This window comes from Podarcis filfolensis, assembly GCF_964270895.1.
Source record: "Podarcis filfolensis genome assembly, chromosome: 4".
Classification (NCBI taxonomy): domain Eukaryota; kingdom Metazoa; phylum Chordata; class Lepidosauria; order Squamata; family Lacertidae; genus Podarcis; species Podarcis filfolensis.
The window spans coordinates 103,987,566-104,004,851 of record NC_139607.1 but is presented as its reverse complement, the minus strand read 5'-3'; the positions used below and the strand labels follow the sequence as shown (position 1 = coordinate 104,004,851).

General features: G+C 40.1%; 3 protein-coding genes and 1 long non-coding RNA gene across 9 annotated transcripts in view; 2 read left to right on the top strand and 2 right to left on the bottom strand.

Annotated features, from left to right (window-relative positions):
* LOC310760681 (uncharacterized protein) overlaps positions 1-15,382 on the bottom strand; it is a 160,389-nt gene extending 145,007 nt beyond the window's left edge. The window contains exon 1 of the mRNA XM_083609642.1: positions 15,074-15,382. The gene's annotated coding sequence lies outside the window, so the exon portion shown is untranslated. The remainder of the gene's footprint in view (positions 1-15,073) is intronic.
* LOC310760704 (uncharacterized protein) overlaps positions 1-17,286 on the top strand; it is a 395,412-nt gene that overhangs the window by 228,913 nt on the left and 149,213 nt on the right. The gene's annotated exons all lie outside the window — the stretch shown is intronic.
* The window catches only part of LOC310760669 (uncharacterized protein), a 93,823-nt gene that overhangs the window by 46,345 nt on the left and 30,192 nt on the right, over positions 1-17,286 (bottom strand). The window lies entirely within an intron of this gene.
* LOC310761021 lies at positions 1,296-15,952 on the top strand. Its single transcript, XR_014547192.1, has 3 exons — positions 1,296-1,932; positions 7,912-8,023; positions 15,718-15,952. It is a non-coding gene; the product is annotated as an uncharacterized lncRNA (long non-coding RNA).

Here is a 17,286-nt window from a genome sequence, read left to right as displayed (position 1 = left end):
GAGCGGGGCAGCATTGCTGAAAGGATGCCTACCTCTCTCTCTTCTTCCTCCTCAATATCAGTTATTGCTAGCTAAGAAATTGGGGAAAAGCAGCTACTCTGTGTAGGGTTTATTGGGGATGAGATCCGTAAGCTGAGTATGGTACGATTTCTCAGCATTTTAATGACACACTTTAATGGGTAAGTGAACTCATATTGGAAACATTGCAGACACAGTCATGAAGGATTTTTCTAGAGTGTTTTATTCATCCTCACCTGAATAAACACCTAGATAACGTGAAATTAATGGGTGTTACTGTCTCCAAATAACATTAAACCTATGCAAGCAGATTATTGGAATAGGACAAATGATTCCCCCACCTCCTGGAATTCCCTTGGCAAAAAAATTAAATGTTATGGAAATCACGGGGGAGGCACATCTTTATAGTTGTTGCAATGTTACAAATATTAGGCCTGAATGTATGCTTTTGACTTGACAGCTCAGGTAAGGTACCTAGCTTTATAAATTCGTAGAAAATCCATACTTTAACTGACTCTCCTCATTCCATGTTAGGAGTCATTCTGCAAAGAAACAGAAAAGATGATTGTAACTTTAAGAACCTTTTCTGTGAGTTCTGAGCTGATTAGGTACAGCTGGTCATGACTACAAAAGGAGGGAAAGTTACAGTTTGAATTTACCTGCAGAGAGAGAATACCCATGATCAGCAGATGGTGACAGCAGACACGAAATTAAAGGACACCTGCTTCTTGGGAGAAAAGCAATGCCAAACCTAGACAGCATCTTAAAAAGCAGAGACATTACCTTGCCAACAAAGGTCCGTACAGTTAAAGCGCTATGGAGGCCCCTGGGGGGCTAGGGCGGTGGAAGGGGACACTGGAACATTGAACCCAGAAACTCTGCTGGGTGGTCTGGTCGTCTCCTGCCCGCCCCAGCTCCCAGGGGAGGCATCAGGACCAGCCACTCCCCCCTGCCCTGATCATCTCAGAGGCCCATGGCCAGTGAGAGAAACCTCATTTCCTTCCCATCAGGGAGGGGAAAGTGATGCAGCCAGCTTGGCTTTCAGAGACAGACACCTTCCTCTCCTTCTTCCTCCAAGAGGCAATGAGAGAAATGTCTTCTTTGTGGGCTTCCTGGCGCTGCCAGAGAGACCATCCAGCCTGACCAGCCACCTCCCCCCCCCCACTGCTTCTGCCCCCAACTCTAGTGGCTCTTCTGTTGCATGAAATGAGAAATGAGCAATGGCAGAGACACCCACGGCGGGTGGGTGTCCTTCTGCCCCCTGGTGCTTAGCAGTTCTGGCAAAGGGAACCTTTGTCCAGCGTCTCCTGACTATCCTGCCTCACCGGGGGTTGGACTAGATGACCCCAGGGTCCCTTCCAACTCTACGATTCTACATTCCTACAATCTGCTGAATGGAAATTCAGATTTAGAACATGCTCTGCATGATCCCAAGAGGAACACACTTTGCCCCTATGTGGTGAAGGGACGGAGCTCCGAGGAAGGTCCTGGCTTCCGTCCCTAATGCATATTTCAAATAGTAGACTTTCCCAGAGAGGTTTGCCAGGTAGAACTGCAGATACAAATATATGAAAAGAAAATGATGAAGGCTCACCTTCCCCTAGGTCTATAGATTAATCCATCCTTTAATTTAACAGGTGGGTCAGTCCTTTATGTGTCCTAGATCTTAAACAGTCGTTTTCCGTTCACAGGGCATTTTAAACTGCGCCACAACCAATCTGCCATTAGCCCAGGCTGACACCCAGAATTCTCTTATGTACTCTCTTTCCAAATGCTAATGAGCTGATGCCTCAGCATAAACACAATAATTCCCGTCTGGGGTTCTTTTTTTGTCATTCTGTAGCCTTATTGGAGTTCACCGATTGGGTCTGCGTTGCTCCCGGACAGGAGGAAGGAAGTCAAATGACACCGAGGGTTGGTTCAGAGAAAGAGTTCTTTATTTCTGCTCTCCGGAACAGCAGAAAGGCACTTGCGTGGTCAGTCCACAGCAAGTCCAAAGAAATGAGAAATTTCATGCAGTATATATATCCTCCAGACACCCTCTCCCCCTTCCCCAGGAATCCAGCCACATCAGCTTGTACATGCAGGTTGACATCACAGATGTTCCTGCTCCGACACTCTTAACCATAAAAGGGTATTCCTTCCTGTACTTCTGACCATAAAAGGATCTTCCTGTTCCTACTCTTATCTTGGAGCAAGAGGTCACCATCTCCAAGAACACCCTCTGGCACTGTTCCCAGACTAGGTCTGTGCACCTTTATGGTCAGGATATAAGATAAGGCACAGACGTGTCTTCCCTGTTCTACTGGTAGAGTCAAGGCCATCCTTGCCATCACAAACTGATAAACGAGAGGGCTCTGAGCACTTGTTTATACAGCTGGGTTTTTGGCTCAAGAGCTCAAGTTAAAGCATTTTAGCTAAGGAAAAATAGGGATTTTGGTGCAGTTTCAAACCTCCTGGCCCTGGGGGTTTCGGGGAGGATAATTACTCCCATATTATCCTCGTTAGCCGCAGGAAAGGCTCCGCTGGAATGGACACAGCCGATTGCCATGGCAGCTAGACCGGAAGTCCTAAGAATGCTTTGAGCATTGCAGCCTCCAAGCAAATAGAAGTTAGGCACATTGACATTGCAACTGCCTTTCTTCATGGACAGATTTCAGAGGAAACCTACATGAGACAGCCCAAAGGTTTTCTTAAACCACATGAGGCACATTTAGTGTGCAAACTGCAGAAAGGACTTTATGGACTTAAGCAGGCTGCTAGGGCCTGGAAACAGAAACTGCACAAGATGCTGATGCAGCTTGGGTACAAGCAAGGCCATGCCGACAAGTGTCTGTACAGCAAGTCGGGTAATGGACAATTTTCATATGTTCTTGTTTTTGTTGATGATTGATTATTGCCACAGCAAATGACAGAGACAATGTGCAGGTTGTAAAACACCTAAGCAAAGATGTTGCTTTATTATTTATACCCTGCTGATCTGGCTGGGTTTCCCTAGCCACTCTGGGCAGCTTCCAACAAACAAATTTTTTTTTAAAAAAATAATTTTTATTAACAGACCAATCAAATCAAATCAAATCAAATCACATAAATTCCAAATTACAAAGCCAAATTTTAAAATTTTTGTTGGGGGTATCCATATTTCAAGTTCCGAAAGGGATCCAATCCTCTTGTTGCTGCTGCTTTAAAAGTCCACAAATCTGGTGAAATCTGCTATGATTAAATGGGCACAAGATGTTGGACATAACATAATGATGGCTGACTGGGAACAGTTATGGACCACAGGTATGAAGTTTACGGCATGTAATGCCTTAAGAGAGAATATTATGAAAATGATCTATAGGTGGTACATAACACCAGTCAAGCTTGCAAAAATATACCATTTGCCTGATAATAAATGTTGGAAATGTAATGAGACTGAAGGTACATTCTTTCACCTTTGGTGGACATGCCCAAGGATTAAGAACTTCTGGGAGATGATTTATAATGAAATGAAAAAGGTATTTAAATACACCTTCCTGAAGAAACCAGAGGCCTTTCTCCTGGGCATGGTCGGCCAATTGGTGGTGATTATAGGGGTTGCTCGTGCGTAAGTTGCCGCCACTCCTGGCTAGTGTGCCTGGTTAAGCCTTTTCTGTCTGGACAGCCCTTCACTTTGTGGCTGTTTCAGTCGCTAGCAGAATCCGTCAGTGGGTGTTTCTTAAACCTTTTCCAGCATAAAAGCTGTTTGACTCCAAGTCTCCTCCTACTCTCTCTGCGCGGAAGTCTTCTGCTTAGAGAGGGTGTGGGTAGCGGAGGACCCGTGCTCTCCTCGCTGGTCTCCGGCGAGGAGTCCTGGAGCCCCCTCGCCGATTCTCCCATCTACCCCCCTTTATCCCTGGTGTTCCGCTCATTTCCTTCCCCAGCTGATGAGCTGCCTCTCTCCCTGCTGGGCCCTTCTTCAGCATCGCTTGGGAGCCTTGCCTCCGCCTCTGGCTCCGATGTCAGTTCCCTGACAGGTGCCAAAGAAGGATAGAACTTTTTTTATGTATGCTACAACAGCAGCAAGAATACTTATTGCAAAGCATTGGAAGACACAAGATCTACCCACCCTGGAAGAATGGCAGATGAAGCTGATGGACTACATGGAATTGGTGGAAATGACTGGCAGAATCCGAGACCAGGGAGAAGAGCCGGAGGAGGAAGATTGGAAAAAAATTAAAGTATATTTACAGAAATATTGTAAAATTAACGAATGCTAGAAGGATGCTGGAATGAAGCTACATGGTTTTAGCAGAAATGTTATAAAGAACTAAGTAAAAATTGATTGTTAATGGGCCAAAGTGTAAAATTTAAGGTCAGATTGTGTTAAGATAAATTATAGAACAAAAATTGAGAAAGATGGAAAGGATTTGCTGAAATAGCTAATTGAATTAGAATACAAAAAAGGGAGGTGTGAGGAGGTCGATGAAACAAGTAAATGAAAGACAAAGATATGGAAATACTGGATGTGTTTTTAAATGTTTTTGTCTTTAAATGTTTTTGTTTTTCTTATTGTTTTGTATTGTTTTTTATTTTGCTTTTCATTTTTGAAGTATTGTAACTTTTTATTGTTTCTTTTTTTCTTTTTTCTGTAACTGTTAAACTTTTAATAAATATCATTAAAAAAAAAAGTCCACAAATCTGTCCAAATAATGTTCACAATTCTGTCCAATCCTTTCTTGTTGTTTTCCACATCTCTTCTAGTTATTTTCATATATTTTTCCTTTCTCTTTGTCTTTGGGACCTCTGATAGTCTCCATAAGCAAATTTGTATTCCTGTGTGGATTTCCGTTCATCCAAAAGTCATATTTCAGACGGCTACCGTATTTCATCGCTTCCATAAAGAAAAACATTTTTGCTGCCTACTCGTTAACTTTTCTTTTTTTTCTTTATAAAATATTTATTAAAGTTTTACAAAACATATATCACATCTAACAAAACGAAGACATCAACAACACACACAAAATACACACTTAGCTAAAAAAAAAGAAAAAAAGAAAAAAAAGAAAAATTCCACTTTTTAAATTTCAAAATCCATATCCCTCTTTCCTGACCTCCTCACATCCCCCTTTTTGTATTCCTCTTTATTCCGTCAAATTCAGCAAATTCTAACCCTTTTTCCAAACTCGTTTATAATTATATATTTCCAGTTATTATGTCTCTAATTTCCTGTATCTTGAACCTTTACACCACCTTATATACTTTGACATAATATTATTCTAGTCATACCCCCTCCTTGTTAAAATTCCTCTTTTCATAACTCTTTTAACCATATCCCAAATGCCATGTTGCCTTCACCTCCCACATCATTTTAACACTCAAACATTTTACAATATTTTTGTAGATAGTTCTTAAACTTTTTCCAATCCTCTTCCATCAATTCCTCCCCCTGGTCATGGATTAACTTTTCACCTCCGTCCTCGAGGAGGTTCTGCCAAGAATCCAATATGAAAACAAAGCTTCCTCCTCCTGATCATGAACCTTTCGACAGGACCTGTCAAGATGGCGACTCCCTTTTTGTTGCTGCGTCATCAAAAGCCCTTGTTCTTTTCTCGATCTCATAAACCAAGCTTTGGGTGGTAAATCATTTCCACACAGTTTTTAATCATCCTGCTTAGGTCAGTTATGCGACAGTTCTTTCTGGAGAGGGGTTATTGGTTAATCACATAGAAGAAAAGAAAAAAAGTTCCCCCCCATCCAGTCCCACTCCGACATACTGAACCTTTGATGTATTTCTTCATGTTGTATTCCATAAAATCCAACCCATCGCTCTCGTTCACAGAGGTCACTTCAGTTAGCAGTCTTCACTCCCGTTCTTCACTTGAAATATGTGCATTTACTTCATTTCCAATTATATATTTCGAGCTGATGCAACCAGTGCGCGATCAGAGACAGCGTCCGGGAGAGCCGGACCCACCCGAGGACTTTGTGCCTAGTGTCCTCACCCCCTTCTTTCGAATCTGGGGGTGAATTATGGACACAGCAGGCAAGGCAGTGTTTCCCATTCCCTTGGGGCAACAAAGGGAGGCTGCATACTCCCATATCAGCCTCTTAATTACCTCGTGTGGGTCGGAGAGATGTTATTGTCAGCCATCTTCCAATGAGGGTGGCCGCCCTCCAACAAACAATTAAAGATACATTAAAACATCAAACATTAAAAACTTCCCTAAACAGGTAGGTATTTGCCTGGCTCCCAAAGCTATATAATGGAGGATTTCCCAACCTTTGTATGAATTCTCTGATGGGAAGTGAGATTGTAGCCCCAGCTGAAGCTCTTTCCACATTCCACACACGGATGGGGTTTCTCCCTTGTATGAATTCTTTGATGGGAAGTGAGAGAGGACCTCTGATTGAAGCTCTTTCCACATTCCATGCACTGATAGGGTTTCTCCCCTGTATGAATTCTTTGATGGGAAGTGAGATTGCAGCTCTTACTGAAGCTCTTTCCGCATTCCACACACTGATAGGGTTTCTCCCCTGTATGAATTCTTTGATGGGAAGTGAGATGGGAGCTCATACTGAAGCTCTTTCCACATTCCACACACTGATAGGGTTTCTCCACTGTATGAATTTTCTGATGGGAAGTGAGCCTGTGGCTGTGACTGAAGCTCTTTCCACATTCCACACACTGATAGGGTTTCTCCCCCGTATGAATTCTTTGATGGGAAGTGAGAGAGGATCTATGAGTAAAGTTCTTCCCACATTCCACACACTGATAGGGTTTTTCCCCTGTATGAATTCTTTGATGGGAACTGAGATTGTGGCTCTGACTGAAGCTCTTTCCACATTCCACACACTGATAGGGTTTATCCCCTGTATGAATTCTTTTATGGGAATTGAGAGAGGAGCTCCTACTGAAGCTCTGTCCACATTCCACACAGTGATAGGGTTTCTCCCCTGTATGAATTCTTTTATGGAAAGTGAGAGTGGATTTATCAGTGAAGTTCTTCCCACAATCCACACACTGATAGGGTTTCAGCCCTGCATGAATTTTTTGATGGGAAGTGAGATAGGATCTCTGACGGAAGCTCTTTCCACATTCCACACACTGATAGGGTTTCTCCCCTGTATGAATTCTTTGATGGGAACTGAGATGACGGCTCTGACTGAAGCACTTTCCACATTCCACACACTGATAGGGTTTCTCCCCTGTATGAATTCTTTTATGGAAAGTGAGAGTGGATCTATCAGCGAAGTTCTTCCCACAATACACACATTTATAGGGTTTCTCCCCTGTATGAATTCTTTGATGGGTATTGAGATGGTCGCTCCTACTGAAGCTCTTTCCACATTCCACACACTCATAGGGTTTCTCCCCTGTATGAATTCTCTGATGGGAAGTGAGATAGGAGCTATTAGTGAAGCTCTTTCCACATTCCATGCACTGATGGGGTTTCTTTCCGATGAGATTTTGTTGATGGGAAGTGGAATGGGAGCTCTGACTGCAGCTCTCTCCACACTCCAAATTTTTACGTGGCTTCTCCTCCCTGGGGATTTTGTTGTGGTCACCCTGGTTCTTGATTTCCAATTCATCACAATCTGCAATGGAGACAAAAAGGGATTAGAGCATTAGGAAGAAATGGAGAAGAACTGAAAGGAACTGTGTGTGTGTTCATTACCTTTGTTGTTTGTCATTAACTAACAGATTTATTATTGGATTCTTATGGGTTGTTGAATGTTGCTTTGTTTGATATACAGTAGTGGCCAAAATTGTGGAAACCTTTTGGAAAAAAGTGTATTTCAGACGTTTGATGGCTTATAAAACCACTTATTTTGGAGTAATATCATAAAATCATATATCAATGGAAAGATAATTTAATCAAGAATGTAATGCAATAATGATTGTTCAATTACCGTATTTTTCTACTGAAGAAGATTCAGATGTGGTAGGATGAAGAAGGGAGTCTATCCCAGCAGCAGAGAGAAAATGGCGCAGTGATAGAAAGTCGCAAGAGCAGAAAAAGGAAATAACAGTCCCTGCTGAGTGAGTACAAAAGTGAAAGTCCTCAGTAACAATGTGCTGAGGCAAAGGCTACTTTAAAACAAAGAGCTGAAGAAGAGATAAGTAGAAACTTTGAATCTTATTTTGGGAGAAGACATATGAGGGAGAGAGGGAAGGTGGTTTAATTTAAAGAGACATTTTACGAGGACAAAAAAAAGAAAAGATTAGAACCAAATGGAATTTAAATAGAGGAAATTAAGCCACACACGTTTATGCTTCATATATATTGCAAAGTGGATTATTGTTTTCTCCCCTGGCAGACTACTACTCTTTCTTTTAATGGTATTTTCTCCTCCCTGGGTACTGACTCTTATTGAGTTTTACTCCCTTTTACTCCCTCTCTGCTTTTCTTTTATCCTCATGAGGATTAAGCCAACAAGAGGCTAAGAAAAGAGAAGAGCTTAAACGTAATCCCCCCCCTTTTTTCTTTTTCTTTTGGATTTGATTTGGACACGATTTGGACACGAAAGGGCGATATAACACACTCCAATGGATTAGGCCAAAAAGAGGTCAAGAAAAGGAAATTTGAAATTTGATAATGGATATTGGGTTTAGGTTTATCTTTTTTGGATTGAGGCGATAGAGATTAAAACACTGAAACTTTAAAAATATATAAAGTCCTCCCTCAAATTCAGCATGGTGGATTAGGTCTACAAGTGGCTGAAGACTACAGAAAGACTGAGTTAAACACAGAGAAGAACAGAAGAGAAGCTCCTTCAGATAAATTTATATTTGGGACTAATAACTAAATTTCTTTAGCAATTCTTTATTTTCATATTATTTGATCTGACTGAATGTATGGTGTGCTATTCATGAGATAATTAATTATTTGAGTAATGTAAATTGGGAATAGATAGATAAAAGTGATTAGTCATTGCAGAAGGAAGGGAGGGTGAGTGTGACATCTAGAGGTCTAGTGAGTATCTGCAGGATATTATATTCTTTTTCTGCCATTTGACATTTTGCTACTCTGGGGGATACGTATTTACAGTTTTGTGGTGGACACCTACACCCTTGTAGCAGAAAACTGTTATTACAGAAGCAGATATATTTTGGAATATATTGAATTTATATTGGAATACCGTATTTTTCGCTCTATAACACGCTCCCAACCATAACACGCACATAGTTTTTAGAGGAGGAAAACAAGAAAAAAAATATTCCAAACGAAACAGTGGATGTATGATTTTTGTGGTTCATGCTGTGGCCACAGACATGTGATCTGACGGTGAGTTTGGGGTAGCCCAATGCAAAAATCCTGAGGATCCACGTGGATCCATGTTTTGTAACCACGTTTTTGCACCATTGCAGCCCCAGGCAACAGTGGGTGCGTGATTTTGGGGGGGCATGCTGTAGCCATGGACATGCTATGTGATCTGATGGTGAATTTGGGGTGACCCAGTGCAAAAGTCCTGAGGATCCATGTGGATCCGTGTTTTGTAACCACGTGAATGAAGGAACTGTCAGTAATGTATGGTATCTCCAATACAGTGATGAAGGAAGGGGGGGGGAGCTCACATTTGTCCTAGACAAAGCAGCCAACTCCTATGGGCCTAGGTGCCTTCACCCCCCCCATTAAATATTTGAGGGAGTCATCCCCCGCCCCCCATTGTGGTATGTGAGTGGGGCTTACCTGGCTGTCCCCCCAATATTTTTTGAAGTTGGAAGAGGGAGGGAAGGAAGAGAGAGGGGGAACTCACATTTGTGCAGCTGCCTTGCCTCGAACCGGAGCAAAAAGAGGAGGAGGAGACTCAGGGACACGAGCCTTGTAAGCCACTTTGTTTGAATTTACCAGTGAGGTGCTGGGGGAGGAACAGAAGGGGATGCCCTCTTTGTCCCTCCTTCTGGCTCATTGTAAAGAAAGCAGAGTAAGAGCCGCTTACATTTGTGTAAGGGAGAGCCATAGAGGAGGCAGACAGGAGAAAGAGAGGCTGTCTCCCTTTCCCCACTTCGGCTTTTACACACTGCGTGCTGCTCTTGCCGGCTTCTGAGCTGCCTCCCTTCTCCCACCTCGCCAAAAAGCCATAGAGCAGGCAGACAGGAGGAAGAGAGGCTGTCTCCTGACACTCAGCTGTTGCTCAGCTGTTGCCGACTTCTCAGCGAAGCGGAGGAAGAGAGGCTGCCGAACAGCCAGCAAGAGCTGCTCCTCCTGCCTGCATTCGCTCCATAACGCGCACACACATTTCCCTTTACCTTTTAGGGGGAAAAAACTGAGTGTAATGGTGCGAAAAGTACGGTATATTGAATTTATATTGGAACTGTATAAAATGTCAGGAAAAAATGAGGAAAAAATTGGGGGAACTCCAGGAGAAAGAAAAATCTCCAGACAAGAAGAGATCAAAGATTTGGATATTTTATGGCTGAAAATAAAAGAAGAATTTAAACAAAATGAACAACACATGGAGAAAAAATTAGGAGAAGTACAAGAAATGCTAGACAAGAAAATAGAGGGGGTGGTGGGGGAGCTCACGAACAAGATTAAGGATCTGACAGTTAGATCTAAAACAATTGAAGAATCAACTAAAAGGATTCAAAAAGAGGTGAAAGAAAATAAAAGGGAGACAGAAAAGATCAAGGAGGAGATAGGGGACCTGAATAAAATTCAAGAGCAGGTATGGGACTGTTTAGCCATGCTCGAAATGAGGCAGAGACAATTGAATCTGAAATTTAGAGGTGTAGGGGAAGAAATGAATGAAAATATAAAAATTAAAATGATTAGAGAATTGGCAGGATGGATGGATATGAAAGAAGAAGAAATTGAATATACTGTGGAGAATGCATTTAGAATCAAAGTAAGATCCTTAAAGGCTAAATCTAAAAAAACTAGCAGGAGATTGTCTAATGATATTTAATTCATTAGATATTGGAAACGCAATATTGAAAATGAGTTACCAGAAAAACTGATAATAGATGGCAGGACTATTATTATCTTTAAAGAAATTCCTACTAGATTTCTGCACAAGAGGGATGGTTATAAACAACGGGTGAGCGTGCTGAAAAGAAATGGTGTACAACATAAGTGGGAATTCCCAGAAGGGATTTCCTTCTACTATAAAGACAAAAGATTTAGATTGACTGATATTCAAGAAGTGAAGAAATTTATAAGGAGATACGAGAAAGAATTAAGAAAGGTAGAAGCAGATAGACCAATATATAGATTTAGAGAAAAGGAATCTGAACCAGAAGAAAGAAGAAAGGAGAAGGAGAAGGGAAGAGAAGAGAAGAAGAGGAAAAAGAAGAAGAAGAAGAAGAAGAAGAAATAGAAGAGGAAGAAAAGGGGAAAGAATTTGAAGAGGAGAACCTAAAGGGGGAAACCACAAGAATCTGAATTTGAATCTAATTACGGTTGATTAGAATATATTACAATGACTTCGAAATTAATAACTTGGAATGTGAACGGACTAAACAAGAAATCTAAGAGAAATAATGTAGAGAATGTTTTGAAGAAAAAAAGCCTTGACGTAATTTGTTTACAAGAGACACATGTTGCTAAAAAATACAAACATATTTTAAAAAATAAAAGATTAGGGGTAGAATTTATAAATTCAGATGTGATTAAGAAGAGAGGGGTAGTGTTATATGTTAAAGAAAAATGGGAACCTAAGTTAATCTGCAACGATAAAGAAGGGAGAGTGCTGGGGGTACAAATTAATTACCAAGGGGGGAAAACAAATGTGGTTGCAATTTATGCACCCAACACAAACAAATAGAGTTTTACAGGAAGTTAGAAGAAAGATTATTAGAAATAGAAGATCAAAAAACTATTCTAATGGGAGATTACAATGGTGTGGTAATGCCAGAAATGGACAGATCAATAAAAAAGAAGAAAGCCAACCAGGGTAAACTACCAAAGACTTTTTTTAATTTGGTGGAAAACCTGGAACTGATAGATGTCTGGAGACTTAGACATCCAACTACAAAACAATTCACTTTTTTCTCGGAGCCACATCAAAGCTGGGGAAGGATAGACCAAATATGGACCTCAAGACAACTAACCCCAAGAATATTGAAATGTGAAATTCTACCCCAAACTTTATCTGATCAAAAAGCAGTGTACAAGGTACATATAGATGGAGGATGAACGAAAATCTTTTTGAGAATTCAGAGGTTATTGAAAAAGCCAAGGAAAGCCTGAAAGAATATTTTAGATGGAACTTAAACAAGGAAACAAATTTGGAAGTTGTTTGGGATGCAAGCAAAGCAGTCATGAGAGGTTTCCTCAAAACAAAATAATTACAGAAGAAAGCTGAGAGAAAAGAAAAAAGAAGACGTCCTGGCACAATTGGAAGAGTGTGAAAAGAAATTAACGATAAAACCCAAAGATGATCAGAACAAACAAGCAATTCAAATGTTACAAACCCAATTTTCGATACTAGTAAACCAAGAGGTGGAATGGAAAATTAAATTAATGAGACAAAAAATTTTTGAATCAGCCAATAAAACAGGAAAACTCCTTGCATGGCAATTAAGAAAAAGACAAAAACAAAGTGTGATAAATAAAATAAAATTAGGAGATCGTCAGATAGAAGATCCAAGGGAAATAAAGAAAATCTTCCAAAAATTTTATGAAGACTTATATAAGAAGGAGAATGAGGAGACAAGCAAAATAGAAAAATATTTAGAAAATTTCAAAGGGGAAAAAATAACAGAGGAAGAAAAAGAACAACTGAATAAGCCAATAACAACAGAAGAGATCCAAAATGCAATAAAAAGGATGAAAACAGGCAAAGCTCCAGGCCCAGATGGACTTTCGACAAAATATTACATAGCCTTGGACGAACAACTTATCCCTGTATTAGGTGAAGTTATGAATAATATTATGCAAGAAGGGAATATACCAAACACATGGAGGGAAGCGCACATAACTCTGATCCCTAAACCAGACACGGACAGATTAAATATCAAAAATTACAGACCCATCTCTTTGTTAAATAATGACTATAAAATTTTTACAAACATATTAGCAGATAGATTGAAAAGAAGCTTGAAAGACCTCATTCATAAAGATCAAGCTGGGTTTCTGCCCAATAGACAACTTAAAGATAATATAAGGCACATTGTAAACATCATAGAATCTCTGGAAATCAGAAATGAAATACCAGCAGTGTTAATTTTCATTGACGCAGAAAAAGCGTTCGACAATGTGTCGTGGCAGTTTTTATTAAAAAGTATGGAAGCAATGGGGATAGAGGGAACATTTATGAAGGGTATAAGAGCTATATATTCTAAACAAACAACTAAATTAATTATTAATAACAATTTGACACAGTCATTTGAAATTACAAAAGGAACGAGACAAGGATGCCCTCTATCCCCCCTGCTATTTATAATGGTTCTAGAGGTGATAGCAAACAGGATGAGGAAAATACCGGAAATTCGTGGAATCAAAATTGGAAAGAAGGAATATAAATTGAAAGCGTATGCGGGCGACCTGGTACTTACTCTAGAAGAACCACAAATTACTGTCGGTAAAGCATTACAAGAATTAGAGGAGTTTGGTAAATTATCAGGATTTAAATTAAATAAAAACAAAAATGATGACCAAAAATCTGGAGAAGAATGTGACAGAGCAGTTAGAACAAAAATATGGAATTAAAGTAGTGAAAAAAGTGAAATATCTAGGGATCCAATTAACAATGAGAAACATTAATTTAATCAGTGATAACTACAACATGGAAATAAATTAAAAGAGATTTGGACACATGGAATAGAATAAAGCTATCTTGGTCTGGGAGAATGGCCACAATAAAAATGAACATTCTTCCGAAGATGCTATTTCTTTTTCAGACAATTCCAGTAATTAAGGGATCAACACAATTTAAGGATTGGCAAAAAACACTATCAAAATTCATCTGGCAAGGAAAAAGACCAAGAATTAAATTTCAATTATTAACAGATTGGAAGGAAAGAGGGGGATTCTCTGTTCCAAATTTAAAATTATATTATGAAGCATCTTGTCTATGTTGGATCAAGGAATGGATTACGTTAGAAAACATGGATTTATTGGATTTAGAAGGATTTAACAACAGATATGGTTGGCATTCTTATTTGTGGCTTAATAAGGCCAAAGTTCATAGAGGCTTTTCGAATCACATTTTTGAGGTGCTCTATATGAAGTTTGGGAGAAAAATAAAAAATTATTAGAAAGAAACACACCCTGGTGGCTTTCACCGATAGACATACTAACAACAAAAAAACTGAATATGGAAGGGAGAAAAATAACTTATGAAGAAATTTTAGTAAAAACGGATAGAGGATGGAAAATTAAAACATACGAGGAATTAAAAAACAAATTAACAGGGTGGTTGCAATACCACCAGGTAAATGCTTTATGGAATGAAGATAAAAAATTAGGATTCAGTGAGAAAAAACTAAATATCAAACAGAAAACTTGGAGGGAAAACAAAGCTTTTATTGAAGATGTACAGTCTTCTATTGGAATGGGATACCAAAGACGAGGAAATCAAGGAGGTGATGGTAAAGTGGACGATTGATCTGGGTTATAACATAGATTATGAGAAATGGACAACTTTATGGAATAAGGGAATGAAATTTGCAGCATGTACCACTTTAAGGGAAAATCTAGAAAAAATGATGTATAGGTGGTATATTACCCCAGTCAAATTGGTAAAAATGTATAAAATGGGAAACAAAGCTTGCTGGAAATGTAAAAGTAAAGATGGAGACCTATATCATATGTGGTGGACATGCGAGAAAATGAAAAGATTCTGGGATCTAATATATAATGAATTAAAGAAAATTTTTAGGTATACCTTTCCAAAAAAACTGGAGGCATTTTTATTAGGGATAATAGGGGACGAAATAAAAAAGGTTGATCATAAGTTATTTCAGTATACAACGGTGGCAGCCAGGATTTTAGTTGCACAAAAATGGAAGACATCAGTAATCCCAAATGTTATGGAATGGCAGGTAAAATTATTTGAATATACGGAATTAGCGAAAATGACACATAGGATTAGAAACCAAGAAGGATCAAAGTTTGTAGAAGAATGGAGTAAATTTGTAACATACAGTGGTGCCTCGCAAGATGAAAAGAATCCGTTCCGCGATTCTCTTCGTCTAGCGGTTTTTTCGTCTTGCAAAGCAACCCTATTAGCGGTTTAGCGGATTAGCGCTATTAGCGGTTTAGCGGGCTTAGCGGCTAAAAGGCTATTAGCGGCTTAGCGGCTTAGAAAAAGGGGGGGGGAAGCGGAAAAAAAATTGCAAGCCTAGCAAGACGTTTCGTCTTGCGAAGCAACTCAAAAACGGAAAACCCTTTCGTCTAGCAGGTTTTCCGTCTTGCGAGGCATTCGTCTTGCGGGGCACCACTGTACATAGAAATTAATTGCAGAAGTTTAAGGACTACAGCAGGATTAGATTAACTCTTGTGATGTATTTATAAAAAACTTGATGAAACTGTAAGAGATGAGAATTACTAAGAAAACCGCAACTGCGAAGGAGGGAAGTCGAGGCATGATCTAGCGCAATGTAGATATGATGACAACATGTGTGATTGCAAAGAATGTTTTATTTAATTCTTTATTTATTATTTATCATTTTGTATCAGTGTTTTGTTATGTTTTTTTCTTTATGTTTTTTCTTCTTTGGAAAATGCCAATAAAAAAGAAAGAAAATATATGAGTTTTGTCACATAGAGCTATTTTTTGAATTTCCAGGCAGATAGGACGATCCCACAGGGAGCCTTACCAAGAGAGGCCACGATCCCACGATTCTCCTCCATGACGTCCTTATGCAGAGCTCTCTGGTCAGGATCCAGCAACGCCCACTCCTCATCCGTGAAACGAACAGCGACATCTTCAAAGCACACTGGACCCTAAAAGAAAAAGGGAAATGTCCTCCTCTGAGACAGCAGAAATATGATCTGCTACACAATGCTCTGTTGTTTCCTTCCTCTTAATTGCTGCGTTTTATATATATATATATATATATATATATATATATATATATATATATATATATAACATATAAATTATAAAATGTACCACAAAACTTATCACTTATACAATCTTTTTAGACTTCCATCAGCACCTCTGATGATCCACCATTTTAACCACTTCTTATGCATTTCTTAACTTTATATTGCCTTTACATCTCTTAAGAAATCCTCCTCCCCCTTCTCCATTTTTGCAATACTTCCAATAATACTCCTCACAAAACTTCTTGCAACCCTACAAACGTCGTCTGTTCTTCACAATTACTTTTCAATTTACTCCAGTCTTCCGTGAATTTCTGGTCTCGCCGGTTAGTTTTCTAATTCTGCTGCGTTATTTCAGTAGGATTGCTTTGCTGCACATTTTAATTATGGGTAGCTATTTTAATGCTTTAATTGAATTCTTTTGTTCTGCATTTTAACTATGGGTATTCATCTTTGTGCAAATAGGTGGCTCTCCACCTTATGTTTTCCACGTTATTCTGCCTACGCAAGCATTCCAGTTTCCCCAATGGAAGGATCCACTTTCTCCTCTCCTCGTGTACTGTTTTGGGGATGTTCCCTCCCAGTGCCCCAGAGCCAAATTCAAGGGATTCAAGGGGGCATGGAGAGGGGGAGGAATGGGGGCAGGCTATATTTCGCAGCAGGTGGGGCTGGCTAGGAGAATCCTGGCCTCTATTTGTTCTCATCTATCCACCGCTCAGAAGCCTATTTTAGCACTCAGTGATGAATATAAAAATACAAGAAGCCTAGTTTGGATGGCCATCTGTCTTGGGTGATCTAGCTGAGACTCCTGCAATGCAGGGGGTGGGACTTGATGACCCTTGGGGTCCCTTTCAACTCTAGGATTCCATGAAAACTGCAACTACAGATGAATCCTACAGGCGACATGCAGAAGGCTGGTGTCACAGAGTTATCTGGGCAGGAAATCCCATAGTTCACAGCTGGAATTAACTCTTTATCAGCAAGAACACAATATTCACAGACTTGGCTGAGCTTCAGGCCTAATGAGAAGAGCAGCTCATTCCCGGAGGGGCTGTCAGTTTGCACTGTCAATCAATTAATGGACTAGTTGCGTAGGTAGAAGTTTCCCCACAACTTTCTATGTCCCCCCGGGCATACGATTGAACAGTGCGCCAGTGTGCAGCCTGCCTTTGCTCCTCCAATGTCAGATGTCTCCTGGCTCTGAGAGACAAGCAGGGAGGGGGGCTTCTGGCAGAAGGAGAGGGAGCCCCCGGTGGCTCCTCCTTCTCCTGACTCACCTCTGCCTCTCGAGCTCCCTCTCCCACTCGCC